Raw genomic sequence first — 14,019 nt, 5'->3', positions numbered from 1 at the left:
CAAAGTGGCTCTACACGGAACACAGTGGGCTCTACACGGAACACAGTGGCTCTACACGGAACAAAGTGGCTCTACACGGAACACAGTAGCTCTACACGGAACAAAGTGGCTCTACGCGGAACAAAGTGGCTCTACGCGGAACAAAGTGGCTCTACACGGAACACAGTGGCTCTACACGGAACAAAGTGGCTCTACACGGAACACAGTAGCTCTACACGGAACAAAGTGGCTCTACACGGAACAAAGTGGCTCTACACGGAACACAGTAGCTCTACACGGAACAAAGTGGCTCTACACGGAACAAAGTGGCTCTACACGGAACAAAGTGGCTCTACACGGAACAAAGTGGCTCTACACGGAACAAAGTAGCTCTACACGGAACAAAGTGGCTCTACACGGAACAAAGTGGCTCTACACGGAACACAGTAGCTCTACACGGAACAAAGTGGCTCTACACGGAACAAAGTGGCTCTACACGGAACACAGTAGCTCTACACGGAACAAAGTGGCTCTACACGGAACAAAGTGGCTCTACACGGAACAAAGTGGCTCTACACGGAACAAAGTGGCTCTACACGGAACAAAGTGGCCTCTACACGGAACAAAGTGGCCTCTACACGGAACAAAGTGGCCTCTACACGGAACAAAGTGGCCTCTACACGGAACAAAGTGGCCTCTACACGGAACAAAGTGGCCTCTACACGGAACAAAGTGGCCTCTACACGGAACAAAGTGGCCTCTACACGGAACAAAGTGGCTCTACACGGAACAAAGTGGCTCTACACGGAACACAGTAGCTCTACACGGAACAAAGTGGCTCTACACGGAACAAAGTGGCTCTACACGGAACAAAGTGGCTCTACACGGAACAAAGTGGCTCTACACGGAACGAAGTAGCTCTACACGGAACAAAGTGGCTCTACACGGAACAAAGTGGCTCTACACGGAACACAGTAGCTCTACACGGAACAAAGTGGCTCTACACGGAACAAAGTGGCTCTACACGGAACACAGTAGCTCTACACGGAACAAAGTGGCTCTACACGGAACAAAGTGGCTCTACACGGAACAAAGTGGCTCAACACGGAACAAAGTGGCTCTACACGGAACAAAGTGGCCTCTACACGGAACAAAGTGGCCTCTACACGGAACAAAGTGGCCTCTACACGGAACAAAGTGGCCTCTACACGGAACAAAGTGGCCTCTACACGGAACAAAGTGGCCTCTACACGGAACAAAGTGGCCTCTACACGGAACAAAGTGGCCTCTACACGGAACAAAGTGGATACACGGAACAAAGTGGCTCTACACGGAACAAAGTGGCTCTACACGGAACAAAGTGGCTCTACACGGAACAAAGTGGCTCTACACGGAACAAAGTGGCCTCTACACGGAACAAAGTGGCCTCTACACGGAACAAAGTGGCCTCTACACGGAACAAAGTGGCCTCTACACTGAACAAAGTGGCCTCTACACGGAACAAAGTGGCCTCTACACGGAACAAAGTGGCCTCTACACGGAACAAAGTGGCCTCTACACGGAACAAAGTGGATACACGGAACAAAGTGGATACACGGAACAAAGTGGATACACGGAACAAAGTGGATACCTGGAACAAAGTGGATACATGGAACAAAGTGGATGCACGGAACAAAGTGGATACACGGAACAAAGTGGATACATGGAACAAAGTGGCTCTACACGGAACAAAGTGGCTCTACACGGAACAAAGTGGCTCCACACGGAACAAAGTGGGCTCTACACGGAACAAAGTGGCTCTACACGGAACAAAGTGGATACATGGAACAAAGTGGATACATGGAACAAAGTGGATACATGGAACAAAGTGGAGGGGCCAACAGAAAACAATATGGCCTACAGTTCTTTCGAATACACGAGCGCCGAATGCCTCTGGCAACCTCCATACCCAGTTCACGCCCCCTAATACAACCAGTTCTAGAGACCTAAATCCGTAAATAATGCAACTGTTTAGCCAAACTAGAAACGTCTTCAAACTAGAACCAGCTTCTAGCTCTCACGCCCCTCCTTGTACAGCTTCTTACTATGAGATCTCTGTTGACCAGACCACACACTAGAAGGTGAAGGGACGACGACGACGTTTCGGTCCGTCCTGGACCATTCTCAAGACAATCGACTTGAGAATGGTCCAGGACGGACCGAAACGTCGTCGTCGTCCCTTCACCTTCTAGTGTGTGGTCTGGTCAACATTCTTCAGCCACGTTATTGTGACTCATCGCCTGCATCTCTGTCTCTCATCCGCTTCACACTCTGATATTGTTCGTAATTACTCTTCTTGGACCAGGCTGTGTGTAATACCACCTATGCAACTTGGCCAGTTAACCCCCAGGTCTATATCAGTAAACGTAAACGTATAGAGCAACACCACGGAAGGTAAATTCTGTGAATCCACAGGACTCACTTGTGAATCCACAGGACTCACTTGTGAATCCACAGAATTCACATGTGAATCCACAAGATTCACTTGTGAATCCACAGAATTCACTTGTGAATCCACAGAATTCACTTGTGAATCCACAAGATTCACTTGTGAATCCACAGAATTCACTTGTGAATCCACAAGATTCACTTGTGAATCCACAGAATTCACTTGTGAATCCACAAGATTCACTTGTGAATCCACAAGATTCACTTGTGAATCCACAAGATTCACTTGTGAATCCACAGAATTCACTTGTGAATCCACAAGATTCACTTGTGAATCCACAAGATTCACTTGTGAATCCACAAGATTCACTTGTGAATCCACGTGCCAGAGCATTGGTCGTGTCGAGGTCGTCCCGTCAGGCAGGGAACTATACACAGTATTGGTTCCATCAAATTTTATTCTGATGTGTGGGGTAGCCTGACGGCTGAGTGGACAGCGCTCGGGATTCGTAGTCGTAAGGTTACGGGTTCGATCCCCGGCGGAGGCGGAAACATACAGGCAGGGTTTCTTTCAACCTGATGCTCCCTGTTCACCTAGCAGTAAATAGGTGCCTGGGGGTTATAGACAGCTGCTATGGGCTGCTTCCTTGCGGGGGGGGGGTGTAACAAAAAGGAGGCCTGGTCGAGGACCGGGCCGCGGGGACGCTAAGCCCCGAAATTATCTCAAGATAACATTGATTGTTGTTGTTGTTTCAGATTTAGCTACTCAGAACGAAGTGTCCATGTAGCACGGGCTATGGTGAGCCCGTGATATATATAACATTGATGGGGGATGGTATATTTATATTAGAGGGAGGAGAGATGAGCGGTCTAGCTGTGTTGCAGACGATGAGTTGCAATAACGTGGCTGATGATATGATGAGGTGTCTATATAATCATCTCCTGGTGTGTGGTGTTTAGTGTTCACCTAGTTGTACGCGCCTAGTTGTTCTTGCGGGGGTTGAGCTCTGCTCTTTCGGCCCGCCTCTCAACTGTAACTACTATTTTTTATTTCTTCACACACACACACACACACACACACACACACACACACACACACACACACACACACACACACACACACACACACACACACTGGGGGTCTGGTAGCCTGGTGGATAGCGCGCAGGACTCGTAATTCTGTTGCTCGGGTTCGATTCCTGCACCAGGCAGAAACAATTGGGCAGTTTCTTTCACCCTGAATGCCCCTGTTACCTAGCAGTAAATAGGTACCTGGGAGTTAGACAGCTGTCACGGGCTGCTTCCTGGGGTGTGTGTGGTGTGGAAAAAAAAGTAGTTAGTAAACAGTTGATTGACAGTTGAGAGGCGGGCCGAAAGAGCAAAGCTCAACCCCCGCAAAAACACAACTAGTAAACACACACACACACACACAACAAATCACTGGTAACAGGGGAACTGCCAAGAATTTGAAAGATGGCCAACGTAGTTCCGATATATAAGAACGGGATGGACAGGAGGCGCTGAACTACAGACCAGTGTCCCTAACCTGCACACCATGCGAGATGATGGAGAAGATTGTGCGAAAAAAGCACAAGATTGTGCGGGCTGACTATGTATGACAGTAAGGAAATGTACTTATTACACTTAGTATTAAACTGTACTGTCAATTCGGAGGATGGGTTGTACATAGTACATAATTGCACTTATGGCGCTGTTATATTCACCTCCCCATTTATTCCTCTTCGTTTTCTGTTAAGACACTCAGAATTTTAGGATGAAGTTTTCAAGTTCGATTCGTTGCACACAAGTTTTAAATATCAGGAATATCTTTTTCAGTTTTATTAAACAATAGATATTTTATACAAAATTTGAAAATATCCTGAGTTACTGTACAATTTATTGATATATTTTAGTTTTGTTTTATGAGTTTTATAAAACTGTAATATTAATACAGCTATAGGTTAACGACTAATTGTAATTAAGAAGCAATAAAATGCTTATCGTCAAACACTAAGAAGGTTAGGTAAAGTCGTGGTTTTCTATTCAGCTTTTCAGGTAAACTCAAATATTCACAATATATTTGAGAGCACGGTTTATTACCAAGTGAAAATATGTACACTTCCTGACTGCTATGAATAGTACATAATTGCACTTACTTGTGCTGTTACATTTACCTCCCTATTTTTGGAGGATGGGCTGAACTACCCAGCGATGGGAGGGGAGGGGGGGGGGGCCTCTTGGGGGGTCTCTCTGGGGGGGTCTCTCTGGGGGGCTCTCTCTTGGGGTGTCTCCCTTGGGGTGTCTCCCTTGGGGTGTCTCCCTTGGGGTGTCTCTCTTGGGGTGTCTCTCTTGGGGTGTCTCTCTGGGGGTGTCTCTCTGGGGGTGTCTCTCTGGGGGGGGTCGCTCTGGGGGGGTCGCTCTGGGGGGGGTCGCTCTGGGGGGGGTCGCTCTGGGGGGGGGGTCTCTCTGGGGGGGGAGGGTCTCTCTGGGGGGGGTCTCTCTGGGGGGGGTCTCTCTGGGGGGGTCTCTCTGGGGGGGTCTCTCTGGGGGGGTCTCTCTGGGGGGGTCTCTCTGGGGGGGTCTCTCTTGGGGTGTCTCTCTTGGGGTCTCTCTCTTGGGGTGTCTCTCTTGGGGTGTCTCTCTGGGGGGGGTCTCTCTGGGGGGGTCTCTCTTGGGGGGGTCTCTCTTGGGGGGGTCTCTCTTGGGGGGGGGTCTCTCTTGGGGGGAGTCTCTCTTGGGGGGGGTCTCTCTGGGGGTCTCTCTCTCTGGGGGTGTCTCTCTCTGGGGGTGTCTCTCTCTGGGGGTGTCTCTCTCTGGGGGTGTCTCTCTCTGGGGGTGTCTCTCTGGGGGGTCTCTCTGGGGGGGGTGTCTCTGGGGGGGGTGTCTCTGGGGGTGTCTCTCTGGGGGTGTCTCTCTGGGGGGGGTCTCTCTGGGGGGGTCTCTCTGGGGGGGTCTCTCTGGGGGGGTCTCTCTGGGGGGGTCTCTCTGGGGGGGTCTCTCTGGGGGGGGTCTCTTTGGGGGGTCTCTCTCTGGGGGTGTCTCTCTGGGGGGTCTCTCTGGGGGGGTCTCTCTGGGGGGGTCTCTCTTGGGGTGTCTCTCTGGGGGTGTTTCTCTGGGGGGGGTCTCTCTGGGGGGTCTCTGGTGGGGGGGGGTCTCTCTTGGGGTGTCTCTGGTGGGGGGTGTCTGGTGGGGGGGGTCTCTCTTGGGGTGTCTCTGGTGGGGGGGGTCTCTCTTGGGGTGTCTCTGGTGGGGGGTGTCTGGTGGAGGGGGGGTCTCTCTTGGGGTGTCTCTGGTGGGGGGTGTCTGGTGGGGGGGGGTCTCTCTTGGGGTGTCTCTGGTGGGGGGTGTCTGGTGGGGGGGGTCTCTCTTGGGGTGTCTCTGGTGGGGGGTGTCTGGTGGGGGGGGGGTCTCTCTTGGGGTGTCTCTGGTGGGGGGTGTCTGGTGGGGGGGGTCTCTCTTGGGGTGTCTCTGGTGGGGGGTGTCTGGTGGGGGGGGGTCTCTCTTGGGGTGTCTCTGGTGGGGGGTGTCTGGTGGGGGGGGGTCTCTCTTGGGGTGTCTCTGGTGGGGGGTGTCTGGTGGGGGGGGTCTCTCTTGGGGTGTCTCTGGTGGGGGGTGTCTGGTGGGGGGGGGTCTCTCTTGGGGTGTCTCTGGTGGGGGGTGTCTGGTGGGGGGGGGTCTCTCTTGGGGTGTCTCTGGTGGGGGGTGTCTGGTGGGGGGGGGTCTCTCTTGGGGTGTCTCTGGTGGGGGGTGTCTGGTGGGGGGGGGTCTCTCTTGGGGTGTCTCTGGTGGGGGGTGTCTGGTGGGGGGGGTCTCTCTTGGGGTGTCTCTGGTGGGGGGTGTCTGGTGGGGGGGGGGTCTCTCTTGGGGTGTCTCTGGTGGGGGGTGTCTGGTGGGGGGGGGTCTCTCTTGGGGTGTCTCTGGTGGGGGGTGTCTGGTGGGGGGGGTCTCTCTTGGGGTGTCTCTGGTGGGGGGTGTCTGGTGGGGGGGTTCTCCCTTGGGGTGTCTCTGGTGGGGGTGTCTGGTGGGGGGGGGTCTCTCTTGGGGTGTCTCTGGTGGGGGGTGTCTGGTGGGGGGGGGGGTCTCTCTTGGGGTGTCTCTGGTGGGGGGTGTCTGGTGGGGGGGGGTCTCTCTTGGGGTGTCTCTGGTGGGGGGTGTCTGGTGGGGGGGGTCTCTCTTGGGGTGTCTCTGGTGGGGGGTGTCTGGTGGGGGGGGTCTCTCTTGGGGTGTCTCTGGTGGGGGGTGTCTGGTGGGGGGGGTCTCTCTTGGGGTGTCTCTGGTGGGGGGTGTCTGGTGGGGGGGGGTCTCTCTTGGGGTGTCTCTGGTGGGGGGTGTCTGGTGGGGGGGGTCTCTCTTGGGGAGTCTCTGGTGGGGGGTGTCTGGTGGGGGGGGTCTCTCTTGGGGAGTCTCTGGTGGGGGGGGTCTCCCTGCTCACCAATCGCGTTATCTTGTCTTGTAGACCTCCTTCACGAAATCATCTATGACTGTGATCACATTAATGCCGCAAAAAGAGTTAACTAATTTGAATATAAAATTATGATTTTAATTGTGAGTTATGACGTGACGGTCAATGTTGAGAGGATATAATATAATACTTAATTGTTGTTGTTTAAGATTCGCTACCTGGAACAAAAAGTCCCAAGTAGCACGGGCTATGGTGAGCCCGTAGTTTTTTACTTAACCATTGGTGTGGGTGTGGTCTGCAGGTGGCAGGAACAAACGGTTTAAAATATTAAACAAATATAATAGTTACCCAGCCCCTTTGTGAAAGGGGCTGCGCTTCAGAAAGTCTTTCAAGCTGCGAATAATCGTTTATGCTACTACGGCCAAATTATGTTTTAAAATATTTCATTTAAATTTCCCCAAATGAGGGCTGGACGGTAGAGCGGCGGTTTCGCTTCATGCAGGTCAGCGTTCAATCCCCCGACCGTCCAAAGAGATTGGGCACCATTTCATCCGCCCGTCCCATCCCAAATCCCTATCCAGACCCCTTCAAAGTACTATATAGTCATAATGGCTTCGCACTTTCCCCTGACAATTCCCCCCCTTCCCTCTGTCTTAAATTCCCCCGACGTCCCCAACTAGCCTATGTCCATCCTGTACCAATGACCGTTCAGCCTGCAAAGTTGGGTAAGGCTAACACCGAGCATCTGACCTTCAACCTGGGACAAACCAACCAACAATCTCTCTTATATAGAGTGACATTTAACTTGGTAATGTCAGGTCTCCGGGGATCACTATCAATACATGACCTGTTACATGGTATGAAAAAAGTTTCATATACTGTACATGAACTCACTATATTCATCACACCTATTTTAATGGTTTATTTAATAGTAAATTAATGTGGTTATTTTGAGCATAAGGACACACCAACCAGCCCACCAGGACACACCAACCAGCCCACCAGGACACACCAACCAGCCCACCAGGACACACCAACCAGCCCACCAGGACACACCAACCAGCCCACCAGGACACACCAACCAGCTCACCAGGACACACCAACCAGCCCACCAGGACACACCAACCAGCCCACCAGGACACACCAACCAGCCCACCAGGACACACCAACCAGCCCACCAGGACACACCAACCAGCCCACCACTAAGAAAACTCTCCATCTTTACTCTCCTGTCCAGGGACTCAAGGAACTGGAAACACATTGATAAGAGCTTCGTGTTTGCCTCCTTCCACCTCCCAGACAGGATTTTTGACAGATAAAAAGAGAGAGAGGAGAGAGAGAGAGAGAGAGAGAGAGAGAGAGAGAGAGTAAGAGAGAGAGTAAGAGAGAGAGTAAGAGAGAGAGTAAGAGAGAGAGTAAGAGAGTAAGAGAGAGAGTAAGAGAGAGAGAGAGAGTAAGAGAGAGAGTAAGAGAGAGAGTAAGAGAGAGAGAGAGAGAGAGAGAGAGAGAGAGAGAGAGAGAGAGAGAGAGAGAGAGAGAGAGAGAGAGAGAGAGAGAGAGAGAGAGAGAGAGAGAGAGAGTGAGAGAGAGAGAGTGAGAGAGAGAGAGTGAGAGAGAGAGAGAGAGAGAGAGAGAGAGAGAGAGAGAGAGAGAGAGAGAGAGAGAGAGAGAGAGAGAGAGAGAGAGAGAGAGAGAGAGGAGAGAGATATGCGAGTCTTAGGTGAGAGTAAGATAGTGAAGGACTGGGTGGGGAAAAAAGTTTCAGAAGATTGTATGATCCTTTAATTCCAGCCTTTCAGCCGAGTGACTTGACTGACTCAGTTGGTGTCCCGGGCGGCGGGCCGCTGGTTACCCAGTTGTGGGGGAGGGGGGGGGGAGGGGGGAGGGGGGGGGGAGGGGGTGTTGAGGGGGTGGGGGTGATTTTAGAGGGGGGGGGGTGTGGGGACGTGGTTGGGAACAAGATGGAAGAGCAGGAGAGTTGTGGAGGTTCGGGCTCACCTAGCTGTGCTTGAGTGGGTTGAGCTCTGGCTCTTTGGTCCCGCCTCTCAACTGTTTAGTCAACTGGTGTACAGGTTCCTGTTCAGGAACCAAATCTACATTTGAACCAAATCTACATTTGAAACTGTGTATGGAGTCAGCCTCCACCACATTACTGCCTAATGCATTCCACCTGTTAACTACTCTGACACTGAAAAAGTTCTTTCTAACGTCCTTGTGGCTCATTTAGGTACTCACCTTCCATCTGTGTCCCCTTGTTTGCGTACCAGTGTTAAATAGTTTGTCTTTGTCCACCCTGTCAATTCCCCCTGCGAATTTTGTAGGTGGTGATCATGTCTCCCCCTTACTCTTCTGTCTTCCAGGGACGTGGAGTTTAGCTCCCGTAGCCTTTGTGTGCTGTGGGTGGGGATGAGAGGCCTCCCTTGAGTGCCCCAGGTGACACAAAAGTTTAGACTCTCCATTCTCATCAACTCACCTTTCCCAGAAAGTTTGCACACGTCCATTGTGGGGAGTTCTGAACTTGCTAAAACGGACCGACCAAGGCATAGGAATATAAGACTTATAGAGCAGCGCAGTAAGCCTGTTTACCAATGCTAGGCGGGTCCAATTTAATTCCACCCCCGTCTTACCCATTTATTGGAATCAACGAATTGTTTCAAGCGTAGGTTAGACATTTATTTGTGAGTCTGCGTGGATGTAAATAGGAGCTGCCTCTTATGGGCCAATAGAAGCTGCCATTTATGCATCTATAGGCTCTGCCTCGTATGGACCAACTGGAGCTGCCTCGTATGGACCAACTGGAGCTGCCTCGTATGGACCAACTGGAGCTGCCTCGTATGGACCAACTGGAGCTGCCTCGTATGGACCAACTGGAGCTGCCTCGTATGGTCCAATAGACCTTCTGTAATTTCCTGTATTATATTCTCATACCTCTCCAGTCTAATCGTAAATCCTGAACGAAACATTACACTCACCTGTAGGCCTATTCCTTAGCCGTCACTTCACTATTTCCCTCCGAAAACAATGGCTCGGGGTTCGTATCCCTTGTTGCGGTCCCTGACCTTTTCCAACAGTTCCAGAAGCCTGTTGTCAACCCCTAATCGTGAGGTTATCTTGGAGATGATTTCGGGGCTTAGCGTCCCCGCGGCCCGGTCCTTCGACCAGGCCTCCTTTTTGTTACACACTCCTAGGAAGCCGCCCGTAGCAGCTGTCTAACTCCCAGGTACCTATTTACTGTTAGGTGAACAGGTTCATCAGGGTGAAAGAAACCATTTGTTTCCCCCTCCGCCGAGGCCGGAAACCCCTTCTTGACGTCCCCAACCAGTTGAAACCTCTTTATCATATTGACACCTCGTCCTGCGTCTCTAGCGAGGGCAGACGTCAGTGGACGTTCACAAGAATGGTCCCCATGAGGAAATCCACTGGAGCCGTGATGTGGATTCGAACCCATGTGCCAGGGTGTTCTCAGACACACGTTCTAGGCATATAAGATCCACGATCCACGACATGTGGTGGCCTTATAGTCGTGTAGTCTGGGAACACCCGCCGCGCACTGGTTCGAATCCCAATAGGTCCCAAATTTGCACAGTAGAATAACATACTGATGCAAAAGATACGGAAGGAAATGCAAAATAGAACCAGTGAAGAGTAGAGGTGCCATAGGCACAATCAGAGAACACTGTATAAACATCAGAGGTCCGCGGCTGTTCAACGTCCTCCCAGCGAGCATAAGAAATATTGCCGGAACAAGAAACAAGTACACAAGTTCCTGCGGTTAGGGCTGGACCAGCCGAGCTGTTGTGGCCTGCAGGCTGCTTCAACCAACAGCATTTTTGGACCAGGTTTATCACAAGTCAAGCCTGGCTTCCAGACAGGAGTTTGGGGAAGTTGATGAACTCCTGGAAGGCTCTCCAGGTATGCTTCCAGACACGCGCTACTGTTCCAGACACGCGCTACTGTCACCGCTACTTCCAGACACGTGCTACTGTCACCGCTACTTCCAGACACGTGCTACTGTCACCGCTACTTCCAGACACGCGCTACTGTCACCGCTACTTCCAGACACGCGCTACTGTCACCGCTACTTCCAGACACGCGCTACTTTCTCACACAGTCACAGAGCGTGACTGGAGCTCCCGTGGGTAAATACAGGTCTGTGAGAAGGGCGACGCCTGATTACCCGCCTTGAGACGACTTATACTCGTCTCTGAACTTCTGACGTCAAGATTAATACCTTACTGAGCACTTACGTCCCCCACTTACGAGTTTCCCCCCCTACGTGTCCACTTACGCGCCCACGTACGACATCTGCACCTCCTACCTCGATCGTGGAAGCGTAAGTCTGTACGTACTAGACGGATTTAAGTAACTCAAAGCGCCCGAGATGGTCTTCTTAACTCGAGGTAATGGACGACCTCGTAGCACTTCCGACATCGTAGCGCTTCCGACATCGTAGAGCTTCCGACATCGTAGAGCTTCCGACCTCGTAAATTGCGTCGCAAATGCAGACTAAATCGCCGCAATCGACATAAAGATTTACGACTCTTACGGATAGTCTCGCATAGTTCAGAGAGTCCCGACTCTTATGAATAGTCACGCATAGTTCAGAGAGTCCTGACTCTTACGGATAGTCTCGCATAGTTCAGAGAGTCCCGACTCTTATGAATAGTCACGCATAGTTCAGAGAGTCCTGACTCTTACGGATAGTCTCGCATAGTTCAGAGAGTCCCGACTCTTATGAATAGTCACGCATAGTTCAGAGAGTCCTGACTCTTATGGATAGTCACGCATAGTTCAGAGAGTCCCGACTCTTATGAATAGTCACGCATAGTTCAGAGAGTCCTGACTCTTATGAATAGTCACGCATAGTTCAGAGAGTCCTGACTCTTATGAATAGTCACGCATAGTTCAGAGAGTCCCGACTCTTATGAATAGTCACGCATAGTTCAGAGAGTCCTGACTCTTATGAATAGTCACGCATAGTTCAGAGAGTCCTGACTCTTACGGATAGTCACGCATAGTTCAGAGAGTCCCGACTCTTATGAATAGTCACGCATAGTTCAGAGAGTCCTGACTCTTATGGATAGTCACGCATAGTTCAGAGAGTCCCGACTCTTATGAATAGTCACGCATAGTTCAGAGAGTCCTGACTCTTATGAATAGTCACGCATAGTTCAGAGAGTCCTGACTCTTATGAATAGTCACGCATAGTTCAGAGAGTCCCGACTCTTATGAATAGTCACGCATAGTTCAGAGAGTCCTGACTCTTATGAATAGTCACGCATAGTTCAGAGAGTCCTGACTCTTACGGATAGTCACGCATAGTTCAGAGAGTCCTGACTCTTATGGATAGTCACGCATAGTTCAGAGAGTCCTGACTCTTAGGAATAGTCACGCATAGTTCAGAGAATCCCGACTCTTATGAATAGTCACGCATAGTTCAGAGAGTCCTGACTCTTATGAATAGTCACGCATAGTTCAGAGAGTCCTGACTCTTACGGATAGTCACGCCTAGGTCAGAGAGTCCTGACTCTTACAGATAGTCACGCCTAGGTCAGAGAGTCCTGACTCTTACGGATAGTCAGGCATAGGTCAGAGAGTCCTGACTCTCCGGGTCTTGTGAAAAACTCTCCTTTCCAATACTTTGCGTAATTATATATGCGTGATGGTATATTCTTAATTGTTAAGACATGCCAGGCGGTATATTGACTTAGTGATTATCAGCTAAAGCTTTATAAAGCCTTAAGGAACCTGCGCGGATTGCCTAGTCCTGTAGGGCGTGCTGCTGCTCCTGCTGGTACTGACCTGTTCCGTGCTGCTGCTGCTGCTGCTGCTGCTGGTACGGACCTGCTCCGTGCTGCTGCTGCTGCTGCTCCTGGTACTGACCTGTTCCGTGCTGCAGCAATATCTGGATATTTATTTTCCTTAAACGGCCGCAATTTCAACAGCGTTCGGTCAAATCAGTCTTTTCGAACCCGGCTTGACAGCATTTGACCAGACTGTTAGGTTAGGCTTTATTCGCCTAGTTGTGCTTGCGGGGGTTGAGCTCTGGCTCTTTGGTCCCGCCTCTCAACTGTCAATCAACTGGTGTACAGGTTCCTGAGCCTATTGGGCTCTATCATATCTACATTTAAAACTGTGTATGGAGTCAGCCTCCACCACATCACTGCCTAATGCATTCCATTTACTAACTACTCTGACACTGAAAATGTTCTTTCTGATGTCTCTGTGGCTCATGTGGGTACTAAGTTTCCACCTGTGTCCCCTTGTTCGCGTACCACCCGTGTTGTTGAATAGTTTACCCTTGTCTACCCAGTCAAATCATCCTCTGAGAATTTTGTAGGCAGTGATCATGTCTCCCCTCACTCTTCTGTCTTCCAGTGCCGTAAGGTGCATTTCCCGCAGCCTTTTCTCGTAACTCATGCCTCTTAGTTCTGGGACTAGTCTAGTGGCATACCTTTGGACTTTTTCCAGCTTCGTCTTGTGCTTGACAAGGTACGGGCTCCATGCTGGGGCCGCATACTCCAGGATTGGTCTTACATATGTGGTGTACAAGATTCTGAATGATTTCTTACATAAGTTCCTGAAGGCTGTTCAAGATATTAGCCAGCCTCGCATATGCCGCAGACGTTATTCTCTTTATGTGGGCTTCAGGAGACAGGTTTGGTGTGATATCAACTCCCAGATCTTTCTCTCTGTCCGTTTCATTAAGTACTTCATCTTCTATTCTGTATCCTGTGCCTGGCCTCCTGTTTCCACTGCCTAGTTTCATAACCTTACGTTTACTCGGGTTAAACTTTTAGTAGTCGTTTAAGTTAGTAAAGTTAAGCGAGGCTGTGTTAGGTTAGGTTAAGCGAGGCTGTGTTAGGTTAGGTTAAGCGAGGCTGTGTTAGGTTAGTTAGGTTAAGCGAGGCTGTGTTAGGTTAGGTTAAGCGAGGCTGTGTTAGGTTAGTTAGGTTAAGCGAGGCTGAGTCACTAAACAGCGTACGAGCACTGAACACGAAGTTCTTATATAACAATAACAACCTCGGCTTGTGAACTTGTCAATCCTCGGGAACTGTGCAGTACACGTGATCCACGTGACCACTAGTGATTGTAAAAAAGGAACTACAGACAGACAAATCACAATAGCGTGACGCATCATATGAACAAATCCACAAGGGCCGTGACGAGGATTCGAACCTACGCCTGGGGGATGCCTCTCGGACGTCGGT

At 50.7% G+C, this 14,019-nt stretch overlaps 1 protein-coding gene across 1 annotated transcript in view; it reads left to right on the top strand.

Annotated features, from left to right (window-relative positions):
• LOC123767956 (CD109 antigen) overlaps window positions 1-14,019 on the top strand; it is a 457,870-nt gene that overhangs the window by 232,061 nt on the left and 211,790 nt on the right. The window lies entirely within an intron of this gene.

This window comes from Procambarus clarkii, chromosome 58 (genome assembly GCF_040958095.1).
Source record: "Procambarus clarkii isolate CNS0578487 chromosome 58, FALCON_Pclarkii_2.0, whole genome shotgun sequence".
NCBI classification, from domain to species: Eukaryota; Metazoa; Arthropoda; class Malacostraca; order Decapoda; family Cambaridae; genus Procambarus; species Procambarus clarkii.
The sequence above is the reverse complement of the archived record's forward strand: the minus strand, read 5'-3'. Positions and strand labels throughout refer to the sequence as shown.